Source organism: Hypanus sabinus, chromosome 4 (assembly GCF_030144855.1).
Source record: "Hypanus sabinus isolate sHypSab1 chromosome 4, sHypSab1.hap1, whole genome shotgun sequence".
Classification (NCBI taxonomy): Eukaryota; Metazoa; Chordata; class Chondrichthyes; order Myliobatiformes; family Dasyatidae; genus Hypanus; species Hypanus sabinus.
In genome coordinates this window covers 93478009-93505841 of record NC_082709.1, presented here as the reverse complement: position 1 = coordinate 93505841, position 27833 = coordinate 93478009, and the positions used below count along the sequence as shown (strand labels likewise).

Genomic DNA, 27833 nt, shown 5'->3' with positions numbered 1-27833 from the left:
TTAAACAGTCTTAGCTTGTTTCGGCAGGAACATACATGAGTCACGTAGTTTCAGAGTCATAGTTCACAGGAACAGGCCCTTCAGCCTAACTGGTCCATGTCGGCCAAGATTCTAGTCCAGTTTGCACATATTTGGCCCATAGCATAGCAACACTTGCTTTGGACTGTTTTACTCATTCATGCAAAACAATGCATTCACTGTTAGAATTTGATGTTTTGTAACAAATAAAGCTAAAGCTAATCTTTAATATTTATCCCTCTAAACTTTCATCTCAATGTACCTGTCAAAGTGCCTTTAAATGTTGTAAATATACCTATGAAAGAAGATTTTCTTGAAACGTGAAGATCCCTAGGGATCTTTACAAACTGGATGCTTCCTCTTGGAAATAAATTCTGAACAAGTGTCCATTAATAAAAGGGCTAGTCCATTGGAGGTAAAGCTTCCATGAGGTCAGGAGTCTTTGAAACACTCTCTCTCTCAGATGGGGAAGGTAGCAGAGTCTTAGAATATTTTTAAGGCTGAAGTTTCAAGTTTGTATTGTTGATTGTCTGGCATATGCAAGCAGGGTATAAGTGCCATGAAAATCAGTTCTTTACAGTGCAGGACTGTACTTACAAACTTGACAAATATTCCAGTCATCTAAAATTAACATAAATTAAGCATAAGTTACATGACAAAATAAAGATAAGATTAGTCATAAACAAAGGAGATTCTGCAGATGCTTCAATTACAGAGTAACACACACAGAATGCTGGAAGAACTTGGCAGGTCAGGCAGCATCAATGAAGGGGAATAAGTAGTTGACATTTTAGGCCAAGAGTCCTGATGAAGAGTCTTTGCCCAAAATGGTAACTGTTTATTCCCCCTGTAGATGCTGCCTGACCTGTTGAGTTCCTCCAGCATTGTGTTGGAATCACATAATAACATCTTAGTGCATTGAAAAAGACAACAAATAAATATATTTGGAGGTAGTATTATGATTTTTCAGGTCATTTCAAGAATTTGATGGCAATGAGGAAGAAGCTGTTGTTGATTATTGAGGTGTAGGACTTCAGACCCCTGTACCTCTTACCTGATAGCAGGAATAAGAAGAGCAAATAGCCAGATGGTGGGGATCCCTGATGAAACATGGCCTCTTGTAGGTGTTCTTGATGGTGGGCAGAACTGTACCCATGATGGAGCTGACTGTCAGGCAGTTACTGAAGCCTCTTGCATTCTTCCAAACTGGAGTTCCCAAACCAGGCCATGATGCACCTGGTCAAGATATTTTTCCACTGTATATATGTGCATGTTTATCAGTGTCTTTGACAAGATCATGAGACCATACGATAGATTTGACATAGATGCAGAAGTAGGCTATTAGACCCATCAGGTCTGCTCCACCATTCCATCATGACTGATTTATTATCCCTCTCAACCTCTTTCTCCTGCCCTCTCCCTGTAACTTTTGACACTTTTACTAATCAAGAACCTATCAACCTCTGCTTTAAATATACCCGATGTCTTGGCTCCCACAGCCATCTGTAGCAATGAATTCCACAGATTCATCCTCATGATAAAAAATTCCTCCTCATTTCTGTTCGAAAGGGATATTTTTGTATTCTGAGGCTGTGACCTCTAGTCCTAGAACACTGTAGGAAATAAACTCTCCACGTCCACTCTATTGAAGCCTTACAATATTCGATAAGTTTCAATGAAATCTCCCCTCATTTGAAACTCCAGTGAGTACAGGCCCAGAGCCATCAAATGCTCCTCATATGTTAACTCTTTCATTCCCAGGATCATTTTCATGAACTTCCTCTGGACAAACTAATAGTTGCTAGATATTTCGCATAATAAGAAGGGTTAAAGTTTCCCATAGGCCGGCAGCAGTGCAGCATATACATTATGTGACAGAACAGGCTCAAGGGGCTGAATGGCTCCTCATTCCTATGTTTGTGTATTCGTTCTATGAAAGATTCAGCGACTGATGTCTGGTGGCAGATTCCTGACCTCAGCTTGGAGAAAGCCGTCGGGACAGGATGACACTGTGTACCCTGTCTGCAAGAACAGCAGTAGAAGCTGGATTTGCCCTTTTGTCTGGGAGATTTCCATATGTGTGTGTGACTGCCCAGAATTACTCTTTGTGTCCTTGTCTAATTGTGAATGGTTTTCATTATTCCCACTGTCTGCTGAATCTCTGCCTATTCAACTCCGACTGCATCGCTTTGTCAGGCCACAGAGAACCAGGGGCATGTAACGCCCTGACGACAGTTAACCCTTTCGCAGCAACACCCTCTTTAGAAGAGAAGAGGCAATGTCTCAGGAAGGTGAATTCCATCATTAAGGACCCCCACGATCTTGTCCATACCCTCCTCTTTATGCAGCCATCAGGCAGGAGGTACAGGACCCTGAAGACCCTCACTGCAATGTTCACTAATAGCTTCTTCTCCACTGCCATCAGTTTCTTGAACTCACCTGGAAAGCATTAATATTAGTTCAGACTATATTTAAATTGGTAAATTGTTTATTATTGTCACAGATACAGTGAAGTCTTTATTTTGCATGCCATCCATACAGATCATTTTATCACATCAGTACATTGAGGTAGCTCAAGAGAAAACAATAACAGAATACAGAATAAAGTGTTACAGTTATGGAGGCAGTACAGTGTAGGGAGACAATACAATCCAAGGTTGTAACAAGGTAGATTATGTGTCAATAAGGCCATAAGACCATAAGATACAGGAGCAGAGTTCTGCCGTTTGGCCCATCAAGTCTCTCCCACCACTCCATCCTGGCTGATCCATTATCCCTCTCAGCCCCAATCTACTGCCTTCCCTTCATGCCCTGACTATCAAGAATCTATCAACCTCTGCCTTAAATATACCCAATGGCTTGACCTCCACAGCTGCCTGTGGCAATGAATTCCACAGATTCACTATACTCTGGTTAAAGAAATTTCTCCTCATCTCTGCTCTAAAAAGAAGCCCCTCTATTCTGAGGCTGTGTCCTCTGGCTCTAGACTCCCCACCATAGGAAACATCCTCCCAACATCCACTCTATCAATAAGTCACCCCTCATTCTTCTGAATTCCAGTGAATACAGGGCCAGAGCCATTGAATGCTCTTCATAGGAATGCTCTGAAATGAATGCTAACATTGCATTTGCCTTCCTCAACACAGAGAAAACCTAAATTAACCTTTAGGGAATCCTGCACAAGGACTCCCAAATCCCTTTGCACCTCAGATTTTTGTTTTTTTTTGTCCGTGCTTTCAGTTCTTCTACCAAAGTGTGGGACCATACACTTCCCGACACTGTATACCACCCAATGATCAGCTCTTCTGCTTCGCTGATATGAGCGAAAGGTTGTTTTCAGGCACCATCTCATGATCACCTTCCAAAACTCCAAATCATCAATATTTGACATCTGGCCCGCTATGGTGGTGTCACCTGCAAAGAGCTCAATGGAGTGCCTTAGAACTTATGTTTAGTCCTTGGAATGCAGGAGGTTGAGGAGTGATCTAATCCAGATGTATAAAATTATGAGGGGTGTGGATGGAATCTTTTCCCAGAGAAGGGGAACAAAACATTAGAGGGCATAGGCTTCGGATGAGAGGTAAAAGATTTAAAAGGGACTTGAACATCAACATCTTCACAGAGAGTGGGGCGTATATGGAACGAACTGCCAGAGAAAAGTATAATAACAACTTTTAAAATACGGATAGAAAAGGTTTAGGGTTATGGACCAAATGCAGACAAATGGGCACCTTGGCCACCAGGAACCAGTCAGGTTAAAGATCCTGCTTCCACATCATATTGGTTTTATATTCCTTTTCTCTTTCAGCGTGTACTAATATCAGTAGCAATACACACAAAATGCTGGAGGAGCTCAGCAGGTCAAATAGCATCTATGGAGAGGCATAAGCAGTCAACATTTCAGGCCTAGACCCCTCATCGGGCCAGGAAAGGATGGGGGAAGAGGTGGGGGAGGGGAGGGAATACAAACTCAAAGGTGTTAGGTGAACCCAAGTGGGTGGGGGTGGAGAGATGAATTAAGAAGCTCAGAGGTGATAGGTAGAAAAGCTAAAGGTCTGAAGAAGAAGAAATCTAATAAAAGAGGAAGTTCCAACATATTATCTCTGTTTCAATTTATTTTGTCATGTACATTGGGTATAATTTATATTAATTGTATAGCTATTGTGTTTCCCAAAATAGCCACTGCGATGTTATAATGTATGGAATGTGGCAACCAATTTGGACTTCACGAACAGCAATGTACCGACGAGTAGATAGTCTGCCTTACTGATGCTGAAAGAAGAATAGTTATCATCCAGGATGCCATTGCCAGGATCTTCAAATTTCCACAAGAAACTTGTGTCCAAGACAGCAGGCAGAAGGCCTGTCCCGGGGCATGTGGGTTTGAGTGAGGAACAGGACGTTGTTGTTACCTTATTGCCTGTTGTGTGTGTTCTGTGTTATCGTGCTGAGCATTGTGGGGATTCTATGTTGGCTCCAAATTGTGTGGTGACAATTGTGGGCTGTTCTCAGCAACCCAGTGGCTGTGTTGGTTCTTAACACAAGCAGCACATTTCACCCTATGTTTCAATGTACACTCGGTAAATAAACTTCAATCTTGAATCTTCAGTTTAATTTCTCAAACAACAAAAATGATCTGAGACCCTGTCACTAGCCCAGGATGCTCTCTCTGCTCCCCTATCCCATCAGGCAGAAGATGCAAAGACCTGAAAGCACAGAGCACTTGGCCCAGAAACAGCTTTCATCCCACTGACAATTGAATGGTTTGTGAATATGATGAGATGAACACTTGACTTCAGAATCTATCTCAATATGACCTTGCATCTTATTGTCTGCCTGCACTGCACTTCCTCTGTAACACTTTAATCTGTAACATGCTATTGCTTTCCCTTCTACTGCCGCAACGTACGGAAATGATCTGTCTGTTGTGTATGCAAAACAAAACCTGTAATAAACCCGAGAGATTCTGCAGATGCTGGAAATCCAGAGTAACACACTCAAAATGCTGCAGGAACAACAGGTCAGGCAGCATCTATGGAGAGGAAAAAACAGTCAACGGTTTGTGCTGAGACCCTTCATCAGGACCTCTTCTGTGTAGCTTTTTACATGTGACCATACTAAACCAATTTACCAACACAGCAGCTTCCCCTCAGCACAGGATTGGCATGTCAGCCTGGGTGTTTGCTCTCAAACCTCTGGAATGCTTCTGAAGAGGCACCCATTGAATCCAGCTGATGGTAAAAGGGAACTGCTAGACAAGTGAATTTTCACTAACAATTCACTCGTTGCATGGCAAATACTAATGAAACCAATTGACAATGTACTAAACAAGCTGAATTCAGATGTTGACAGAACCCCTAGTGTACCTGTTAATTCCCCAGTTTAATTTCTGGTGAGGGGTTAAATGAACAGAATGAACAGAACAAGCCAGTATTTTGTCTCCTACTGCAAAGTATTGGGATTGGTTTGTTATTGTCACACTTGCCAAGTTACAGTAAAAGGCTTGTCTTGTATGCTCAGACTGTGTTGCTGCTGAAGCAAATGACACATTTCATTGCATGTTTCGATGTATATGTGACAACTGAAACATTTAAAGAAACCTCACCTACTGTTCATACAGATCAGATCATTACATTGTGCATACAGACAGAATAACGTAAAACACTAACAATGCAGAATAAAGTGTAAAAGTGCAGTGCAGGTAACAAGGTAGATCATGAAGACAAGAGTCTATCTTATCACACAAGAGGTGCATTCAAGCGCCTGATAATGGTGGCACAGAACCTGTCCTGGAGCTTTGACATACATGCTTTCAGGATTTTAAATCTTCTGCCATTGGAAGAATCAGAATCAGGTTTATTATCACCAGCACGTGTCATGAAATTTGTTAATTTAGCAGCAGCAGTTCAATGCAATACATAATAGAGAAGAAGAAAAGATTATAAATAAATAAAACAATTACAGTATATGTATATTGAACAGATTTTAAATTGTGCAAAAGCATAAATAATATATATTAAAAAAGTGAGGTAGTGTTTGAGGGTTCAATGTCCATTTGGGAATCGGATGGCAGAGGGGAAGAAACTGTTCCTGAATCGCTGAGTGTGTGCCTTCAGGCTTCTGTATCTCCTACCTGATGGTAACAGTGAGAAAAGGGCATGCCCTGGGTGCTGGAGGTCCTTAATAATGGACACTGCCTTTCTGAGACACAGCTCCTCAAAAATGTCCTGGGTATTTTGTAGAGTAGTACCCAAGATGGAGCCAACTAAATTTACAACCCTCTGCAGCTTCTTTCGGTCTTGTGTCAGAATGCTCTCCATGGTACATCTATATAAGTTTTTGAGTGTATTTATTGACATGCCAAATCTCTTCAAACTCCTAATGAAGTATTGTCGCTGTCTTCCCTTTTTAATAACTGCATCGATATATTGGGACCAGGTTAGGTCCTCAGAGATCTTGACACAACAGGAACTTGAAATTGCTCACTCTCTCCATTTCTAACCCCTCGATGAGGATTGATATGTGTTCCTTCATCTCACCCTTCCTGAAGTCCACAATCAGTTCTTTTGTCTTACTGACGTTGAGTGCAAGGGGAGAAAAGGGAATATACATGGTGGTTAGAGTCTGTGATTATGCTAGCTGCTTTACCAAGGCAGCAAGAAGTATGCTCATGAGGTGAGAGGAAGGAGTTTTGAAGGGGAGTTGAGGGGAAGTTATGTTTTTACACAACAAGAGGTTGAAGTCTGGAACACACCGTCTGAGGATGTGGTAGAATTGTGATACAATGATTAAGTATGAGAGATATTTAGACAGGTTAATAGACTAGGTGTATAAAGATGCAGTCTAAATGTAGGCAAATAGGATTAGTGTAGACCAGCTGAAAAGATTGGCATACATGTTCCCCTTCTGTCCAACTCTGTAACTTTACGATAACTGGATTAGGTAGAATTGTCTTCCCATTGCTGCATCCCTTCAATTACTCACATCGAGGGAATGGGATAGGTGTGAAGGGTTGGGGGCTCCAGCTGATAAACGATAAATGATAGAAGGATAGATACAGTATATCTCAATGTAAATATACCAACTTAATGTAAATCTATCAGGCCCTGTCCTCCCTACTTCACAAACCTTGCCACACAGTTCAAAGTCCTCATGCAGCTGTACTCAGTGGCACTTTATTAGGTCCCTTTGTTTGTAAATGTAAATCTAACAACCCTCTATCAATCTACTTGGCCCTGTCTGACTACTCCACAAGCTGTACTTGACCTTCCATATAACGATATAACAATTACAGCACGAAAATAGGCCATCTGGGCCCTTCTAGTCCATGCCAAACGCTTACTCTCACCTAGTCCCACCGACCTGCACTCAGCCCATAACCCTCCATTCCTTTCCTGTCCATATACCTATCCAATTTTTTTTAAATGACAAAATCAAACCTGCCTCACGGCTACCACTCTCTGAGTAAAGAAGTTCCCCCTTGTGTTACCCTTAAACTATTAACTTAACTCTCAACTCATGTCCTCTTGTTTGAATCTCCCCTACTCTCAATGGAAAAAGCCTATCCACGTCAACTCCATCTATCCCCCTCATAATTTTAAATACCTCTATCAAGTCCCCCTCAACCTTCTACGCTCCAAAGAATAAAGACCTAGCTTGTTCAACCTTTCTCTGTAGCTTAGGTGCTGAAACCCAGGTAACATTCTAGTAAATCTCCTCTGTACTCTCTCTATTTTGTTGACATCTTTCCTATAATTCGGTGACCAGAACTGTACATAATACTCTAAATTTGGCCTCACCAATGCCATGTACAATTTTAACATTACATCCCAAATCCTATATTCAATGCTCTGATTTATAAAGGCCAGCGTACCAAAAGCTTTCTTCACCACCCTATTCACATGAGATTCCACCTTCAGGGAACTATGCACCATTATTCCTAGATCACTCTGTTTGACTGCATTCCTCAATACCCTACCATTTACCATGTATGTCCTATTTTGATTAGACCTACCAAAATGTAGCACCTCACATTTATCAGCATTAAACTCCATCTGCCATCTTCCAGCCCACTCTTCTAACTGGCCTAAATCTCTCTGCAAGCTTAAAAACCTAATTCATTATCCACAATGCCACCTATCTTAGTATCATCTGCATACTTACTAATCCAATTTACCACCCCATCATCCAGATCATTAATGTATATGACAAACAACATTGGACCCAGTACAGTTCCCTGAGGCACACCACTAGTCACCGGCCTCCAACCTGATGAACAGTTATCCACCACTACTCTCTGGCATCTCCCATTCAGCCACTGTTGAATCCATTTTACCATTTCAATATTAATACCTAATGATTGAACCTTCCTAACTAACCTTCCACATGCAACCTTGTCAAAGGCCTTACAGAAGTCCATATATACAGCATCCACTTCTTTAGCCTCATCAACTTTCCTAGCAACCTCTTCAAAAAATTCAATAAGATTTGTCAAACATGGCCTTCCACACACAAATCCATGTTGACTGTTCCTAATCAGACCCTGTCTATCCAGATAATTATATATACCATCTCTAAGAATACTTTCCATTAACTTACCCACCACTGCCGTCAAACTTAATAATTGCTAAGTTTACTCTTAGAAGCCTTTTTAAACAATGGACCACATGAACAATACGTCAATCCTCTGGCACCATCCCCATCTCTAATGACATTTGAAATATTTCTGTCAGAGCCCCTGCTATTTCTACACTAACTTCCCTCAAGGTCCCAGGGAATATCCTGTCAGGACCCGGAGACATCCACTTTTATATTCTTTAAAAGCCCCAGTACTTCCTCTTCTTTAATCATCATAGTTTCCATAACTACCCTACTTGTTTCCCTTACCTTACACAATTCACTATCCTTCTTCTTAATGAATACCGAAGAAAAGAAATTGTTCAAAATCTCCCTCATCTCTTTCGGGTCCACACATAGCTATCCATTCTGATCCTCTAAGGGACTAATTTTATCCCTCACTATCCTTTTGCTATTAATATAACTGTAGAAACCCTTTGGATTTCCAAATCCAAAGTCCTCATACACTGTTACACCCTCCCAAGCTGAGTCACTTTTCCCATTCCCCATGAGACAGATCACCTGGTTGAGTGGTATTACAATAACAACTTTGCACTCAATGTTGCACTCGCATTGCTTAAGACGAAGGAACTTCAGTAAGGTATTTGAGGAGTATCAGAAATGCAAGGGAACACTTAAGAAGGAAATCAGGAGGGATAAAAGAAGACATGAGGTTACTCTAGCAGGGAAGATGAAGGACATTTCCAATGATTTCTGCAGGTATATTAAAAGCGCAAGGATAGCAAGGGACAAACTTGGTCCTCTGGAAGATCAGAGTGGTCATCTCTGTGGTGGAGCTGAAAGAGATGGGGGTGATCTTAAATGGCTTTTTTTAATCTCCATTTACTCAGGAGATGGACACAGAGTCTATAGAAATGAGGCAAAGCATCATCGACTTCATGGACCCTGTACAGATTACAGAGCAGGAGGTGTTTATTGTCTTGAGGCAGATTAGGGTGGATAAATCCCCAAGCAAGGTGTTCCCTCACTTCCCTGTGAGAGGCAAGTGCAAAAATTCCAGGGACCCTGGGACAGATACTTAAAACATCCTTAGCCATGGATAAGGTGCCGAAGGATTGAGGATAGGTAATTTTGATCCGTTGTTTAAGAAAGGCAAGAAAATTATAGACAAGTTAGCCTGGCATCAGAGGGTAAGTTATTGGAAGGTTTTCTAAGAGAACAGTAGGTTTCTAAGGAGTGCAAGGGAGCAAAGGGATCTCAGAATATAGATCCATAATTCCTTGAAAATGGCATCGCAGGTGCATAGATTAGTAAAGAAAGCTTTTGACACATTGGCCTTCTTAAATCAAAGCTTTGAGTACAGGAGTTAGCTTGTTATGTAGAAGTTGTGTAAGATGTTGGTGAGGCCTAATTTGGAGTATTGTGTGTAGTTTTAGTCACCTACCTACGGAAAGATGTCAATAAGTTCAGAGAAAATTTACAAGGACGTTGCCAGGACTTGGAAGACCTGAGTTATAGGGACAGGTTACAACCTTATTCCCTCGTTTCGAAGAATGAGGGGAGATTTGATAGAGGTACAGCATACAAAATTATGAGGGGTACTGAGTGGTACTAATAAGATAAATGCAAGCAAACTTTTTCCGCTGAGGTTGGGTGAGACAAAATCTAGAGATCATGGGTTAAGGGTGAAAGGTGAAATGCTTAAGAGGAACATGAAAGAGAACTTCTTCATTCAAAAGGTGGTGAGAGTGTGGAATAAGCTCCCAATGGAAGTATGAGATTTGGGTTCAATTTCAACATTTAAGAGAAATTTGGATAAGTATATGGATGGGAGGGATATGGAGGGCTATGGTCCAGGTGCAGGTCGATGGGTCTAGGCAGGTTAATAGTTCGGTATGGACTAGATGGCCAAAAGGCCTGTTTCCATGTGGTAGTGTTGTATGATTTCTTGACTCTATGAAGGAGAAATCAGTCCTCATCGTGTGGTCAGCAGTGAGTTCCTGGCTGTCAACATCTCTGAAGATTTTACTTGGGCCCAACATATTGAAGCAATTATGACAAAGTCATGCCAGCAGCTATATTTCATTAGGCACTTGAGGAAATTTGGTATGGCACCAAACGCTCTAGCAAATTTCTACAGATGTATAATGGAGAGCATTCTGACTGGTTGCAGCACCATCTGGTATGGAGGAGCCACTGCACAAGATTCGAAAAAGGTGCAGAAGTTTGCAAATATAGCCAACTCCATCATGGGCACTAGCCTCTCCTGCACTGAGTAATCTTCAAAAAGTGATGCCTCATAAAGGCAGCGTTCATCATTAAGGATCCTTACCACCTGCTTCTCATTGCTACCATCAGGGAGGAGCATGAACATGCACACTCAATGCTTCATCACCTCCACCATCAGTTTTCTGAATAGACAATGAACCCGTGACCACTACCTTGCTGTTTCCTCTCTATTTCTATGACTTATTTAATAAATATATACATATATATATATATATATAATTATTTTATGTATTGCACCGTACTGCTGCCACAAAATGACAAGTTTCATGACATTTGTCAGTTATAGCAAACCTAATTCTGATCCTGATTCCATGAATATCCTCTGTGTCTGATCTGCCAAGTGTTTTGCTGCTGAGGCCCCCTCTTTTACAAATGAATGGAAGCAATGTGTCCAGAAGAAAAAAGGCATCTAATTCACCATGTCTTGGCCACAAAGGGGCATCGTGAATTCGGATGACTAATGATGGTGGATGGAACCAAGACTCAGCTTACCAATATACAAAATGAAAAGGGTTTTAAATACTTACCGTGGCTGCATCACAAGCGTGTTGCAACTCTTGTCTCTACGTTCCCGTGGAACCTGCGAGAGAAAGACGAGGAAGCCTTTGGGTAAAATGGTTCATTTAATGAATCAGACCACAGGAGTGGGGCACCCAATGAAAAGGACCTTTCAAAATCAACCCACAACAGTCAATGTTAGCAACTCACTTCAGATGTGGTTTAACAGAGATTCATTAGCATAGCCACCATCCTCTCTGAAGATATTTCTTAGATCAGAAGCCCTAACAGCAGAAATAGGCCATTCAGCCTATCAAATCTGCTCCACCACTCGAACATGGCTGATTTATTTCCCTCTCAGCCCCATTTTTCCTGCCTTCTTTGATACCCATACTAAAGAAGAACCTATCAACCTCATACAGTATACCCAATGACTTGGCCTCCACAGCCATCTGTAGTAATGAATTCCACAGATTCACCACCTTCTGGCTAAATAAATTCCTCCTTATTTCTGTTCCAAAAGGGCATCCTTCTATTCTTTGGTTGAGTCCTCTGATCTTAACATCCTCTCCATACCCACTCAATCTAGTCCTTTCAATATTTGATTTTCAATTAGATTACCCCACCCTTCATCCTTCTGAACTCCAGCAAGTAGAGTACAGGCCCAGAGGCACCAAACATTTATCCTTTCATTCCCAGGATCACTCTTGTGTCCTTTTGACCCTCACCAACTTTTATTGATGCACAATAGAAAGCATCCTACCCAGATACACCACAGCTTGGCACGGCAACTGGTCTGCACACGACCACAAGAAACTGTAGAGATTTGTGGACACAGCTCAGCACATCACAGAACACGGCCTCCCCTCCATGGGCTCTGTCTACACTTCTCACTGTTCAGTAAAGCTGCCAGCATAAGGATCGATCCTATCTAACCCAGGCATTCTCTCTTCTCCCCTCACCCATCAGGCAGAAGATACAAAAGCCTGAAAGCGCGTCCCACCAGGCTCATGGACGGCTTCTGATAACAGGGCTTACTATCTACTTTGTCATGGTTTTGGCTGATTCTACCTCAATACTCTGTGTAATAGCCAGATCTGTATAAACTGTATTCAAGACAAGCTTTTCTTGTATCTCTGTACATGTAACAATTATAAACCAATTCCAATTCCAAACTGTGATGCATCCAGATAGATGATTTCCATGATGCAGGAAATGCCTAATTTCTTAAGTATCGACATTGGTGAGCTTGGTCGAAGCATCACAGTGGCTGATTAACCTATCAACACACACATTTTTGGGATGTGGGAGGAAACTGGAGCACCCAGAGGAAATCCATAGGGAGAATTTACAAATTCCACACTAATGATATCCGAGGTCAGGACTGAACTCATTCCTGGAGCTGAGAGGTAGCAGTACAGCCAGTGTCACTAGCTGTGACACTGTGTCGGCCCTCATTGAAATAGGGCCACAGATCTCCAGGATTTCCAGCATCTGCAGAACATTTTGTGTCTATTATTTTATGCTCCACTGCAAATATCTTTGAGGTACGCCAACCCTGAAGTTGTTAAAATCTTCTTGAATTCCTCCAGCGTTCTATGTCACAATAATAAACCATTTTTTACCAATTTACCAAATTAATCTTCTCCCTTCTGCCATCAGACTTATGAACCAATCCTTATCATCATGAACCAGGCTGAAATAAAGAGAAAATATTCTTTCAGAAATAAGTGTCACCGTGCTTCTGGCACCAACATATCATGCCCATAGCTTATTAACCCTAACCTATATGTCTTTGGAATGTGAGAGGAAACCAGTGCACCTGGAGGAAACCTACACGGTCACTGGGAGAATATACAAACCCCTTACAGATAGCAGAACCCTGATCTTACAGCTAACACTGTAAAGTATTACGCTAACTACTAGACCATCAACCTCTCTCCCACCCCGCCCCATATAGCAAGGTTAGGGCTTGCTCCTGTTTCATCCACTTTCATGCCTGTTTTCCATATCCGGTGACTCATTACATCCACAAGCCCTCTCAGCTGGAACTTATACTGTGTATCCCGGCATTGAGAATTGCACAGTGAGAAATCCCTCCCCTGACATCACAGCCTTTCGTAATATAGTCTCCAGTCTCTCCACGTCAACCTCTCTCAGATTTCTACAATCACTTGTTGCCATCAGTCCTCAGAGAGTAACCCCACACACCTTCATACAACCCCTTATCACCATCTGTCCCATGGTGGTGTTGAACTTCATCTTGACCTTACAACTCACCCACAGATCAGCCAATCAAATCAAACTGTTCGCTGAACACCTACGCTCTGTCTGCCAGAGAAATCAGGATCTCCGTGGCCACACATTGTAATTCCATGTCCCATTCCCCTTCTGATATGTCTATCCATGGCCTCCTCTACCGTCAAGATGAAGCCACACTCGAGTTGGAGGAACAACACCTTATATACTGTCTGGGTAGCCCCCAACCTGATGGCATTAACACTGACTTCTCGAACTTCTGTTAATGCTCCTCCTCCCCTTCTTACCCCATTCCTGATATATTTATTTTCCCCCTCCCCTTTTTTCCCTCTCTCTGCCCATCACTTTGCCTGTTCTCCATTTCCCTTTGGTGCTCCCCTCCCCCTACCTTTCTCCCTAGGCCTCCCGTCCCATGATCCTTTCCCTTCTCCAGCTCTGTATCACTTTCGCCAATCACCTTTCCAGCTCTCAGCTTCACCCCACCCCCTGCGGTCTTCTCCTATCATTTCACATCTCCCCCACCCCTTCCTGCTTTCAAATTTATTACTTTCTTTCTTTTCAGTTAGTCCTGACGAAGGGTCTCGGCCAGAAACGTCCACAATGCTTCTCCCTATAGATGCTGCCTGGCCTGCTGCGTTCCACCAGCATTTTGTGTGTGTTGCTTGAATTTCTAGCATCTGCAGATTTCCTCGTGTGGGGCCTTTTCTAGTTGGCTGCCAGTGACTAGTGGTGTTCCTCAGGGGTCAGTGTTAGGACCACTACTTTTCGCATTGTTTGTCAGCGATTTAGGTAATGGAATTGAAGGCTTTGTGGCAAAGTTTGCAGATTATACGTTCCACCAGCATTTTGTGTGTGTTGCTTTTAAGAAGGTTGCCCTTCACAAATTACAACTAGGACTACAATTCAAAAACAGGTCATTTCGATGTCTTTCTTAGAGATATACCATGGTAAAAGGCCCATCTGGCCCAATTACTCCCATGTGACCAATTAGCCTACTAACCCGTACCCTATGGAGTGTGGCAGAAACTAGAACAGCTAGTGAAAACTCATGTGGTCATAGGGAGACATACAAACTCCATACAGACAGCAGAGGGAATTGAACCTGGGTCAACATTATCATAAGACCATAAGATACAGGAGCAGAATTAGGCCGTTTAGTCCATTGAGTCTGTTCCGCCATTTCATCATGGCTGATCTATTTTTCCTTCTCAGTCCCAGTCTCCTGCTTTCTCCCCAAATCCCTTCATGCTCTGACCCATCAAGAATCTATCAACCTCTGCCTTCAATATACCAAAGGACTTGGCCTCCAGCTATTGTAGTAATGTTGCATTGAACATAAAATAGTGCAGCATAGTCTGGCCCTTCAACCCACAATGATGTTCTATCCTTTTAACCTATTCTAAGATCAGTCTTACCCTTCTCTCCTATATAGCCCTCCTACACATGCCTATCTAAGTGCTTTTTAAAAGCCTCTAATGTATCTGCCTCTTTCACCATCCTTGGCAAGATTTTCCAGGTGCCCACCACTCCCTGTGCAAAAAACCTTACTCTAACATTTGTCCTATTCTTTTCTCCAATCACCTTAAAACTATGCCTCTCCATTTTAGCTAACTGCTACACTATCCCTCTGTGCCATGAAAAGCACTGCATAAATCTATGTAAAGCACTTTGGAATACCAGGAGCCACAGAAAGCGCCCGTTCCCTCTTGGGCTTGACAAACTCACCTGTTGTGTCCCTCTTGCCTTGCTACTTCAGAGTTATTATCATCACGGTATGTGGGATTTGCAAGCAGCCTCTGTTCCCTGAAGCCCTTCTATTGGGAAAGCAGCACGCAAATTTATTTTATTGAACTGAATTTATTGATTTACCACGGTGAGACTACAAGCGCTCCAGGCTGTTAGAGCAGCAGCAGAACTATTATATCTGTTATATTTCTGCCCATTGGGTTGGTGCTGGCTTTAATACTGCATTCTCAGTAGTTCAACTCCCCCGAGCCTCTGGCAATCGATCCACCCCCTGACACTGAAAAGCCTTTTCACAATGGCACAACCCAAGAGTGTAATGGAACACCCTCCAGTGGCCTGGACAAACGGAGCTCCAGGAGCACTCAACACCATCACGCCAAAGCAACCCCTGTGCACTCTCCTAAACAATCTCTCCCTGGATACCATGTCAGCTGTGTGTGCCATATTCAGGCCACGCTTTGGGCCCCATTTCTAAGAAAGGCTGTGTTACCACTGTAGAGAATCCAGATGGAGTTCATAAGAATGCACATGCAAGTGACAGGCTTAGCACTTGAAGGTTCTTGGGCTGTTCTCACAGGAATTTAGGAGAGTGAGAGGGCAACTCATTGAATATTGAAAGGCCTAGATTGAGTGGACCTGCAGAGTATGGTTTCAGTTGTGGGAGAGTCTCAGATCAGAAGGCAAAACTTCAAAATACAAAGATTAGAACATAGATGAGGAGGACATTTTTTAGCCAGAGGATGGGTGAATCTGTAGCCATCACTGCCACAGATGGCTACGGAGGTCAAGTCATTGGGTATAATTAAAATAGAGGTTGATAAATTCTTGATTTGAGAAGGGGTCAAAGGTTTCAGGGAGAAGGAAGGAGAGGGATAATAAATCAGCCATGATGGAATGGTGCAGCAGACTCAATGGGCCAAATGGCCTAATTTTGCTCCTATATCTTATGGTCTTAATTCAACCTCTTCCATTATTGTCACTTCAGCGTTTTTTACTTTCAAATAATTAAGATTAACTTTAAGTTAAAGATAAACTGAATTTGTAAATAGAAACATACAGTGAAAATAAACTCCATAATTAAATTTGCAGATGATACCACAGTGGTTGACCTGATCTCGGACGAAGATGAAACAGCCTACAGGTTTGAGGTGGATCATCTGACGGAGTGGTGTAACGACAATGACCTGGTCCTTAACACTTCTAAAACAAAAGAGATGACCATTGACTTCAGGAGATCAAAGGATAGAGTACACATCCTCCTCCATATACATGGAGAGGTAGTGGAAAGTGTGGAAAACCTAAAGTTCCTTGGAGTTATGTTGTCAAAACAGCTGGCATAGATCACCAACACCTCGCTGCTTGTAAAAAAGGCACAACAAAGACTCTCCTTCCTCAGAAAGCTGAAACAGGCCAAACTCCCACAAAAGCTGTTGCTCATCTTCTACAGAAGCACAATTGAAACCATCCTGACCAACAGCGCCACGGTGTGGTATGCCAGCTGCACAGCCACTGAGCGACAAGACCTGCATCGCGTGGTGAAGGCAGCCCAGCGAATTGTCAGGATGGAGCTCCTTGGACTGGACACCATCTATTCCAGCAGACTCAGGAGGAAAGTAATCAGTATAACCAGTGACACTACACATCCTGGCCACTCCCTGTTTGACCCGCTGCCGTCCAGCAAAAGGTTCAGGACACTGAAAGCCAGAACAAATAGACTGAGGAACAGCTTCTACCCCACAGCTGTAGCCTCCTTCACACCACTCCCACAAAACAATGACTGAAACTGTGAGCACACCCATGCACACACAAGGATTCAAATACTTGCACTAACGGCACTTTGTGCATTACTGTGATATTCTGGTGCTGCTGCAACTTATTTTCTGCTACTTATCTATTTAATACTGTTTTTCTATTACTGTCTTGTTTTTATCTACCGCTTTGTTTAATTGCCTGAGAGGAAGCCAAACAGAGTTGCATTGTATCTAAGTATAATGACAATAAAGAACATTCATTCATTCATTCAAATGTGTCATTTGTGTCAGATCAAATCAAAGTTGTGCTGTGGGCAGTCCGCAAACGTTGCCATGCTTCTGGCACCGACATAACATGCCCGCAGCTCACTGACCCTAACCCACACGTGTCTGGACTGTGGGAGGAAACCAGAGCACCCAGAAGAAACCCACACGGTCACAGGGAGAACATAAAAACTCCTTACAGGCAGCAGCGGGAATTGAACTTCGATCTTACTGTAGGGTGTTGTGAGAATTGCTAGGCTACCATGTTAGATCATCCTATGAAAATTAATGTGCACCTATGCTTTCACAGGTGAAGCTTGCAGATGAACAACAGCCCCCAGTCTGAACTAGTTACATGCTAATCATGCAGACCCACGTGTCATGGGACACTTGGGGATGTTATGCCCAGCATTAGGAAGCAGGGAAGCGAGTGCCTGGAATACAGAGGCTCCACTAATTTGCATTCCATTACTTAAATGTGTAGCTGCGAGCCCTCCCCCTCAGGAACGCTGCAGCTATGGAGTCCGAGTGTTCTCATCATTCTCAGGTGAGGAAGGTTACATGGTATTAGCAGGTTTAATTTGAAATAATAATGAGCTGATGCTGTCTTGGATTGGAATTAACCCAGTCTGTGTCAAAACATAATTTAAATCAGCAGCTGGAATGAAGGCTCTGGGAGCAGGCGTGCTGTGCGATGCTGATTAGAACTCCCAGGGGTTTAAACCCCTCGCCCCACCAACCTCCACACAACACAAGTCACAGTGAAAGTTTTCACAGGGACACTCGGGAGTGTAGTGATTGACCTAAAGCACCATGGGATAGTGGAGGCCTGAGAGACTGCAGGTGCTGGAATCTGAAGCAAGGAAGTATCTGCAGGATGAGCTCTGTGGGTCAAGCAGCGTCTGTGGAGGAAGAGGAGGGAATTGACAATATTTCAAAATACAAATATAAATATTATCTTACTTTGTCACTTGTATACTGAAACATGCAGTGAAATACATATTTTGCATTAAATCAAATCAGCAAGGATTGTGCTGGGCAGCCCACTAGTGTTGCCTCACTTCCGGCGCCAACACAGCATGCCCACACTCAGTAATCCTAACTTGTACAGCTTTGGAATGTGGGAGCAAATCAGAACACCCAGAGGAAACCCACGCAGTTACGATGACCATATACAAACTCCTAGTGGTGGGAATTGAACCCCAATCTTAGAGCTGGCTGTTGTAAAGTCTTGCTCTAACTGCTATGCTACCTTGATGCCATTTAGGTCAAAACCCAAAATGTTGACTATTCCTTTGCCCCTGCAGTTGCTGCTCAGCTGACTGAGTTCCTCTTCAAGATTGATTGTTACACTATAGGATTGTGTCTTGCCACCAAAAATCAAAGGCATGGGTATATGCCCCATCAAAAGTGACAAAGATTAAAGCCTCTCATGGCAGCACGTATTTGGAGTGGCAGACTACTTCTGAGGGTCCTTCGACTCTGAGCAATTGATCAGGAACATATGAAGACATTGCGAAAAGAAATAATAAAAAGAAATGGAGGCACCAATGCATAAGATCGAAAAAAAGTTGCAGAGGACTCAGCCTCGTCCATCACAGGCACTAGACTCCCCACCAACACAGACATGCCTCAAGAAGGCAGCAGCCATTATTAAGGACCCTCACCATCCAGGATATTGCTACCATCAGGGAAGAGGTTCAGGAGTCTGAAGACTCACACTCAACTTTTTAGAAACAGCTTCTTCCACTCTGCCATCAGATTTCTGAATGGTCCATGAACACTACCCCTCTTTTTGCATTTTTTAAAATGTTTCTTATTTTAACCTAATAATTTTTTTATGATTTTCATTGCACGGTTGCTGCAAAACTACAAATTTCACAACATACTTGATTCTGATTCTAATTTTTACAGTCAAAATTAAAATTATTAAAATAAAACTATCTAAAGTTGATATTTTTACCCACAAAATTGCAAGAATGAGCAGGTGTACAGGTGTATTTAATAAAGAGGCCACTGAGTTCTGTATTTAAAAACATAAGAGATTATGTTTAAGAGATATTCCACCTATCGAATGGTGAAGGGCCTTGATAGAGTGGATGTGGAGAGGATGTTTCCTATGGTGGGAGAGTCTCAAACCAGGGGATACAGTCTCACAATAGAGGGGCATCCTTTTAGAACAGATCTGAGGAGGAATTCCTTTAGCCAGAGAGTGTTGAATCCGTGGAACTCGATGTCACAGACAGCTGTGGAGGTAAAGTAGTTTTGTATACTTAAGGCAGAAGTTGATAGAGTCTTGATTGGTCAGAGCATAAAAGGAAGGCAGGAGATTGGGGCAGGGAGAAAAAATTGGATCCGCCATGATGAAATGGCAGAGCAGATTTGATGGGCCAAATGGCCTGATTATGGTCTTACTATTGTTAATAATAAACACAAACATATTTTGAAATGAAAATAAAGACAAAAATTTTAAATAGAGTTCACGATTTCATTTACATAATTGGATGGATGAAGTGTGGTATGCCACAGTTGTGCCTTCAGTAACCAGCAGGTGACTGGAAGAAAGCATAGGGGAATGTCAGAGGTAAATTCTTTATACAGAAGGAGGTGAGTATATGGAAGGCCCCCCCCAGGAGTGTTGGTAGCGGCAGATACATTCAAAATGCCAAGTGACATAAATTATAGAGTAATATAGCACAGAAACAGGCTCTTTGGCCCATCTCCTCCATGCCACCAAGGTGCCCATCTAAACTAGTTCCACTTTCCCACATTTGACCCATATCCCTCCAAAGCTCTCCGAACCACACACCTGACCAGACGTCTTTTAAAGGCTAACGCTAGGAGGCATAATTTTAAGGTGACTGGAAGAAAGCATAGAGGGATTGTCAGAGGTAAATTCTTTATACAGAGGGAGGTGAGTGTATGGAAGGCCCTCCCAGGGGTATTGGTAGGGGCAGATACATTAGGGGCATTTAAAAAAACCTCCTAGATAGGCACATCAATGATAGAAAAATGGAGGGCTGTGCAGGAGGGAAAGGTTAGATTGAGTAAGCTAAAAGGTCAGCACAACTGTGGGCCAAAAGGGCCTTTACTGTACTGTAGTGTTCTTTGTTCTGTGTTCTGAATGCTGTTACTTCACCTGCCCTAACCAACTCCACAGCAGCTTGTTCCAACACTGTAGCGTAGCGGTTAGAACATCGCTATTCCGACGATGTCTGTAAGGTGATCCTCCCCGTGAAAACGTGGGTTTCCTCTGCATGCGCTGGTCTCCTCCCACTTTCTAAAGACCAACTAGTTAGTAGGTTAATTGGTGATTGTAAATTGTCCTGTGATTACAGTAGGGTTAATTAGGTGGGTTGCTGGGTAGCACAGCTTGTTGGATCGGAAGGGTCTGTTCCTCACGATATCTCTGAATAAATAATAAAATACAATACCCACCACCCTCTGCATATTTTTTTTGCCCCTCAGGTTCCTTTTAAATCTTTCTCTTTTCATCTTAAATCTGATGCCTCTAGTTTTTTTCCCCAGGAAAGAAAGTGTGTGCTTTCATCCTCCCTGTGTTTTCACACCCTTAGTTCCCTCGGCTCCAAGGAATAAAGTCCTCTCTTTAGGGCCTTGAAGTCTGGCAATATTATTTTATAATTGCTTTACACTCTTTCCAGCTTAATGACGTCTTTCCTACAACAGGACATCCTGGAAGGCGCAGGACTGTGGAAAGAAAGACAAATATCTAACGCTGCCCACCAATCCCTGGTGATGCTGTCTGCTGCCTCCCACCATCTTTATGACTCTGCCTCACTCTCTGACAATTTATCACATTTGCCTTTTTGTCTGATTGTAATGGCTGGTTGCAACACTATAGCCATCAAGACAAACCCCTCCTCCACCCCCCCCCCCCCCCGTGTCAACCACAGCTCCTCCCACATCCATCACCTTCTCACAGATACTGTCCGCATCAACCCTCATATGCTCACATCATCCACATCAATGATTTAGATGAGAATGTACAAGGCATGATTAGCAGGTTTACAGATGACACCAGAATAGGAGGTGTAATGCACAGTGAAGAGTGTCATCAAGATTTTGATCTGCTCGTACGTGGGCCGAGGGATGACAAACAGAGCTTATTTCAGCTGGGAGCAGGGTGGTGCGTTTTAGCAAGATACATCAGGATAGGGCTTCAATAGTCAGAGAATCATAGAGCACTACAGCACAGAAACAGGCCCTTTGGCCCATCTAGACCATGCTGAACTGTTATTCCGCCAAGTCCCATGGACCTGCACCTGGACAATATCCCTCCATAACCCTCCCATCTAAATCTCTCTTAAAAGTTGAAATCAAACCCACATCCACCACTTCCATTGGCAGCTCATTCCACATTCTCACTACCCTCTGAGCAAAGTTTTCCCTCATGTTCCTCTTAAATATTTCACCTACCCATGACCTCTAGTTCGAGGCTCACCCAGTCTCAGTGGATAAAGCCTGTTTGTGCCCACGGTGATATAGTACATTGTTCTTTGAAAGTGGAAAACAGATAGAAAGGGTGGTGAAGAACATTAATGGCACACTGGCTTTCATCGGTCAGTACACTGAGAGGGAGTTGTACAAGACATTGGTGAAGCTATACTTTGCATATTGTGTTCAGTTTCGGTCATCATTAAGCAGGGAAGAGTGCTGAGGAGATTATTAAGGACGCTGCTAGGACTTAAGGCCTAGTTAACTCCCTCCTTAGTTATGGAGGGAGATTATGCAAGTTGGGACTTTACTCATGGGAGCATTCAGGAAATGTCACAGTTGCTGTGAAGGGTGACAGATGAAAAACAGCACAGCACGGGGCATGTCCTACGTCCATGACATTGTACCTGGTCTAAAATCAATCTCATCCTTTCCTCCCCAATTACCCTCTATTTCTCTTTCATCCATATGCCTACCCCATGGTTCTCCAACTTACTTTCATCCACATGCCTTTCACTTGAATGTTCTCTGTTCTCACAAGATGTAGGTGTCCATCACTCATGAACCAAGTGGTGTGTTAGATCATTTCAGCAGGAGTCCACTGAAGGCGTGGCCCAGGTAAGGTAGCTTTCCCTCTCCGTTGGATATTGGTAAATAAAACAAGTTTTAACAACAAGTGCTACACCAGTCCCTCACTGTCATGGGTAAACAGGAAAAAGTTAGAAGAAACAAAATAACTAAAGATTAGAGTATAGAACATAGGAACAGGTCAGCACAATACAGGACTTAGGGCCCACGAGGTTGCACTAAACTTTTAACCTACTTCAAGATCAATCTAACCCTTCTTTCCCACACAGTCTCCATTTTTCTTTTATCTAACCTTCACTAATCACCCTTGAGTGACTGTTGTGGGGCTTTTCCTGGGACCGAGAAGAATTAATGACTTTGCTGCGGCACGAAATCTCACAAGAGAACAAACAGGGAAAGGACAACAGATTTCCTTTCCTGAAGAGTATTAGATTGATTTTTATAATGGATCAGCAGCTCTGCGGTGAACATCACTGGACACAGCTATTTATTACAAATTAACTTCAATTAATTTAGGTTGCCCAACTAACATGGTGGGATTAGAACTCGTTTCCTTATTATTAGCCAACACCACCAGTAATTTAACCATTATGTCACCATACCTCTAAAAGATAAAAATTCCCCTAGGATACAAGGTGAGTACTGGAATCTGAGGCGGGGGGAAGTTAGTGAGAATAAAATGGGCTCAGCGTTGGAATGATAAACTAGTGAGCATGAACTTGGTGGGCCAAAGGGTCTGTTTCTATGTTGTGTGACAGGGAGAAAGACCACACTTCGAACATTGTGTTCAGTTCCAGTCACCTCACTCTAGGAAGGATATGGAAGCTTTAGAGTGGTGCAGAGGAGATTTACCAGCATGTTGCCTGGACCGGAGGGTATAGGTTGAGTGAGCTAGGACTTTTCCTTTTGGAGCAAAGGAGGATAAGAGAGGTATGCAAAATTATAAGAGGAGCACCAGAGATTCTTCTTTTTCCCCAGGGCAGACATGGAGCATAATTTTAAGGCAATTAGAGGAAAGTATAGGAGAGATGTCAGAGACAAGTTTTTTTTATGCAGAGTGGTGGGTGCATGGACCACACTACCAGGGGTGGTGCTAGAGGCAGATACATTAGAAATATTGAAGAGACTCTTAGATAGGCTCATGGATAAAAATGGCTACATGGGAGAGAAGTGTTAGATTGATCTTGGAGTGTGTTAAAAAATGGCACTACATTGTGGGCTGAAGGGCCTGTATTGTGCTGTAATGGTCTATATTCTAACGATAGAGAGGATGGAGAAAGAGAGAAGGGTGAAGGGAGGGGAAAGGGAGAGAAGAGAAGGAAAGTGACAGAGGTAGGCAAGGAGGCAAGAGAGATGGAATGCAGTGGGGGAGTGAGAAGGAGGGAAATACTGGGACCCAGTGACAGAGACAGTGTAGACTCACTGGCTGTCATCTTTACTGTGATAAAAATTGGGTCATCTGCAATACCTATAAACAGGTATCATTCAGCTTCAGTACGACTGAGTTTGAGCTGCTGGAATGCCCTGTAAACTGCAGCTCAGTCAGATCCTTGGCAAGAACAAGATTTATCTAAACCATCCCAACTACATTTCCTCAATGGAATGAGTAATGACCAGATGATTAATTACACAGCTTAGGGAAACAACTGTGCTACCGTCTCTTGGAAGTGTCATGGTTTGACTTCACCTTCATTCCAGCATTCATTGATGATTTCTCTTTGCTTGCTGCTCGAGTGGCTGAAATTTTAAATACCAGGAAATAAGAGTAATTCAGCAGGAATTCAGCAGGCCAGGCAGCAACTATTGAAAAAGAAAACTGTGAGCAGTTTTGGACCCCTCTCTAAGAAAAGATGTACAGGCATTGAAGAGGGTCTAGACCTGAGTTCTTGATCAGTAGGGGCTTCAAATGTTATGGGGAGAAGGCAGGGGAACGGGGTTGAGAGAGATGCTAAATCAATCATGATGGAATAGCAGAACAGACTCGATGGGCTAAATGGCCTAACTGTGCTCCCAAAGAGCTGACAGTTCGGCTGTGACCACTCGTCAGGACAGAAAGGATAGGGCTTGAGGCCAGAATAAGAAGGTGGAGGGAGCGGAAGGAAGACAAGCTGGCAGGTGATAGGTGATATCAGTTGAGAGGGAGGGTGGGTGGAGGAGGGAGGATGACATGAGAAGGTGGGAGGTGATGGGTGCAAAGTGTAAAGTGCTGAGAAGGAACCTGATAGTAGAGGAGAGTTATCATGGGAGAAAGAGGAGGAGGGCTGGCACGTGAGGGAGGTGATAGGTAGGTGAGGAGAAGAGAAGAGGTAATGGGGAATGGAAAAAGATAGGGAAGGTGGAGAAAGCATCAGAAGTCAAAGAAATCTTTATTCCTTTCCACGGATGCTGCCTGACCTGTTGAGTCACTCCAACATTGTGTGTGCGTTACTCGGAATTTCCAGCATCTGCCAGAATCTCTTGTGTTTACCAGGAAATTAGGCGGGGGTGGGGGGGTGGGGGAAGATCTGCACACAGTGGTCTTCCTTCCCAGTGAGAAGGCTGTGGGTTTAAGTCCAACTCCAGAAACTACAGGCCAACATTTTGGCATTCACATTGTTTTACTGAGATACAGTGAAACTGTTTGTACAGATCAAATCAGGACACAGTGCATTGGGGTAAGCAAGTGCAGAATAAATTGTAGCAGTTTTACAGAGGAAGTGCAGGGGAGGTAAACAATAAGGTGTAAGGTCATATTGAGGTTGATTGTGAGGTTAAAAGCCCATCTAAGGTATATTGTTTTAGAAGATAAGAGGTTCATTAACGAGTAAATTCATGTGGGTGGAGGTACAGACAGATTCACTGGGGACATTTTAGAGACCCTTGGATAAACACACGGATGAAGGAATAACGGAGGGCCTTTCAGAGGGATTGGTTAGACTGGTCATAAAAGGTCAGCAGATCACGGGCTGAAGGGCCTGGACTGTGCTATGTTTCTGTTCTAGCTGCGACAGTTGCTAGTCTGCGACAGTCTGTGGCATCCCTTCAGAGAGTGCTTTTATTATTATTGACACAGTGTGGGGCAGGGCCCTCCTGGTCCACCCAGCAATCCCCCGATTTAATCCTCACCTGATCACATGACAATTTACATTCACCAATTAACCTACCACCGGATACGTCTTTGGACTGCGGGAGGAAACCAGAGTACCCGGAGGAAATCCACACGGACACGGGAGAATCTATAAACTCCTTACAGGCAGCAGCAGGAATTGAACCCGTGTCACTGGTGCTGTAAAGCGCTGTGCTAACCTATGCCGCCTAACCTAACCACTCCTATGCCGCCCCCAAATTAATCCCATTCCCTTGCTGCCTTTGTGACTTCCATCACATGGTTCATATTCTACAATAACCTTTCAGCAATAAATTGAGTCTCAGACACACAGATTAAAAGACAGTAAATGTGAACTTCAAGACTGTCATCCTGATCAGTGGTTTCAATGACAAGCCTAAATTATGACCAGCAAACTTGAAGATCTTCCGAGCGTCGTGGAGACGGAATTACAGACAGAAACCTACTAGTGACTACTATATGCTGCAAGTAGAGACATTAGCTGAGATTTTAATGACATACACCCGTGATGTATGTAAAAAAGGTGACAGGGAGGACAGTAATATATCATCACTTGAAATGGTGTGTGTAGTTCCAGTCCCCGTAGTACATAAAGAATATTGAAGTAACTGAAGAGATACAGACTGAATTGATTGAGGAGACGGGGAGATTGAATTATAGAGAACAATTACATAAATTGGCCATGCAATCAGAGGAACGGAGAAACTTGTACAGAGATGTGATTGCTGCTTCCAAGACTCAAGGAAGGCAAATGCAATGTTAGCATTAATTTCCAGAGAAAATAAAAGCAAGAATATAATGCTGGGGGTTACATGCTGGGCACTGGTCAGATCACACTTAGAGTATTGTGAGCAGTTTTAGGCCCTTTATCTAAGAAAGGATGTGCTGGCATTGGAGAGGGTCCAGAAAAGGTTAGCGAACATAATCCCAAGAATTAAAGGGATAACCTATGAGGAGCAATTGGTGACTTTGGGACAGTACTCACTGGGAGTTTAGAAGAATGAGTGGTGAAACTTAGGAATATTGCAAGGCCTAGATAGAGTGGACATGAAGAGGATGTTTCCCATAGTGGGGGAGTCTAGTACCAGAGAGCACAGCCTCAGAATACAAGAACATCATTTTAGAATGGAGATGAGGGGGAATTTCTTTAGCCAGAGGGTGGTGAATCTGTGGAATTCATTGCCACAGACGGCTGTGGGGGCCAAGTCACTGGGTACATTTAAAACAGAGGTTGATAGGCTCTTGATTAGTCAGAACATCAAAGGTTACAGGAAGAAGGCAGGAGAATGGAGTTAATAAATCAGCCATGACTCGATGGGCCGAATGGCCTAACTCTGCCCACGTGTCCTTCTGCAGATTTGGTGCTTCCTCAACACTACATGCCCCTCCACCTATCTGCAGACTTAGCCTCAAAGCTTGCACCCTACACTTGCTCAGCTCCTTCCCCTTGCATAGATATCAGAATAGCAACTAATTGCTTTTAAAACATCACCCAAATCCCACCCTGGCTTCACCCCATCTTAACTCCAGTCCCAACAACTCTATGATAATTCTAATTCCAACATCAGCCATAATGTCTTTACCCCTCCCCTTTTCCCACCCCTAACCATTGTCAGTCACCCAGACACGAGACTCAGGAATTCCCGTTTTGCCTCTTCACCATGATGGTAAAAGGCTGTTTCTTCAAGGTGATGAGTTTAACACTGAATGGACTGCCCCGTGTTAGGGCATCAGCCATCTCGGGCTGAGAAGGGTGTGGGGGTGGTGGTGGGGAGGGGGTGGGGATTGTCTGTGAACCTTTGGGAATTGGAAAGGGCTTGGACATTGAGTTCACTATCCAGGCCATGCTCTCTTCTTGCTGATGCAATCAGGCAAGAAGTACAGGAGACTTGGGTCCCATTCCACCAGCTCATTACCCTACAACCAACAGGCTCCTGAGCCAGAGTGGATAACATCACTCACCTCAACATGGAACTGATTTCTCAACCAATGGACTTTCTTTCAAGGACTCTACGACTTGTACTTAATATTATTTAATGCTTATTTATTATTATCATTATGTTTTTTTTGTTTTCACAGTTTGTCTTCTCTTTGCACATTGGTTGTTTGTCCATCTTTACTGTGTGTAGTTTTTCATTGATTCTGCTTTGTTGCCTGCATCTACTGTGAATGCCTGCAAATAAGTGAACTTTGAAGGGTCACGGAAATTGCCACATAGTCTTTAGTATAAAGCAGGTCGAGCAGAAGGCTAAGCACACGGATTTGTGGTGAAACTGTGCTGA

The 27833-nt window shown here is 43.1% G+C and overlaps 1 protein-coding gene across 2 annotated transcripts in view; it reads right to left on the bottom strand.

Moving 5' to 3' along the window:
- Positions 1-27833, bottom strand: part of sema5ba (sema domain, seven thrombospondin repeats (type 1 and type 1-like), transmembrane domain (TM) and short cytoplasmic domain, (semaphorin) 5Ba) — a 531708-nt gene that overhangs the window by 380309 nt on the left and 123566 nt on the right. The window contains exon 2 of one of the 2 annotated variants that reach the window (XM_059967676.1): positions 11412-11464. The exons of the other annotated variant lie outside the window; for it this stretch is intronic. The gene's annotated coding sequence lies outside the window, so the exon portion shown is untranslated. The remainder of the gene's footprint in view (positions 1-11411; positions 11465-27833) is intronic. 2 annotated transcript variants of the gene reach the window in all.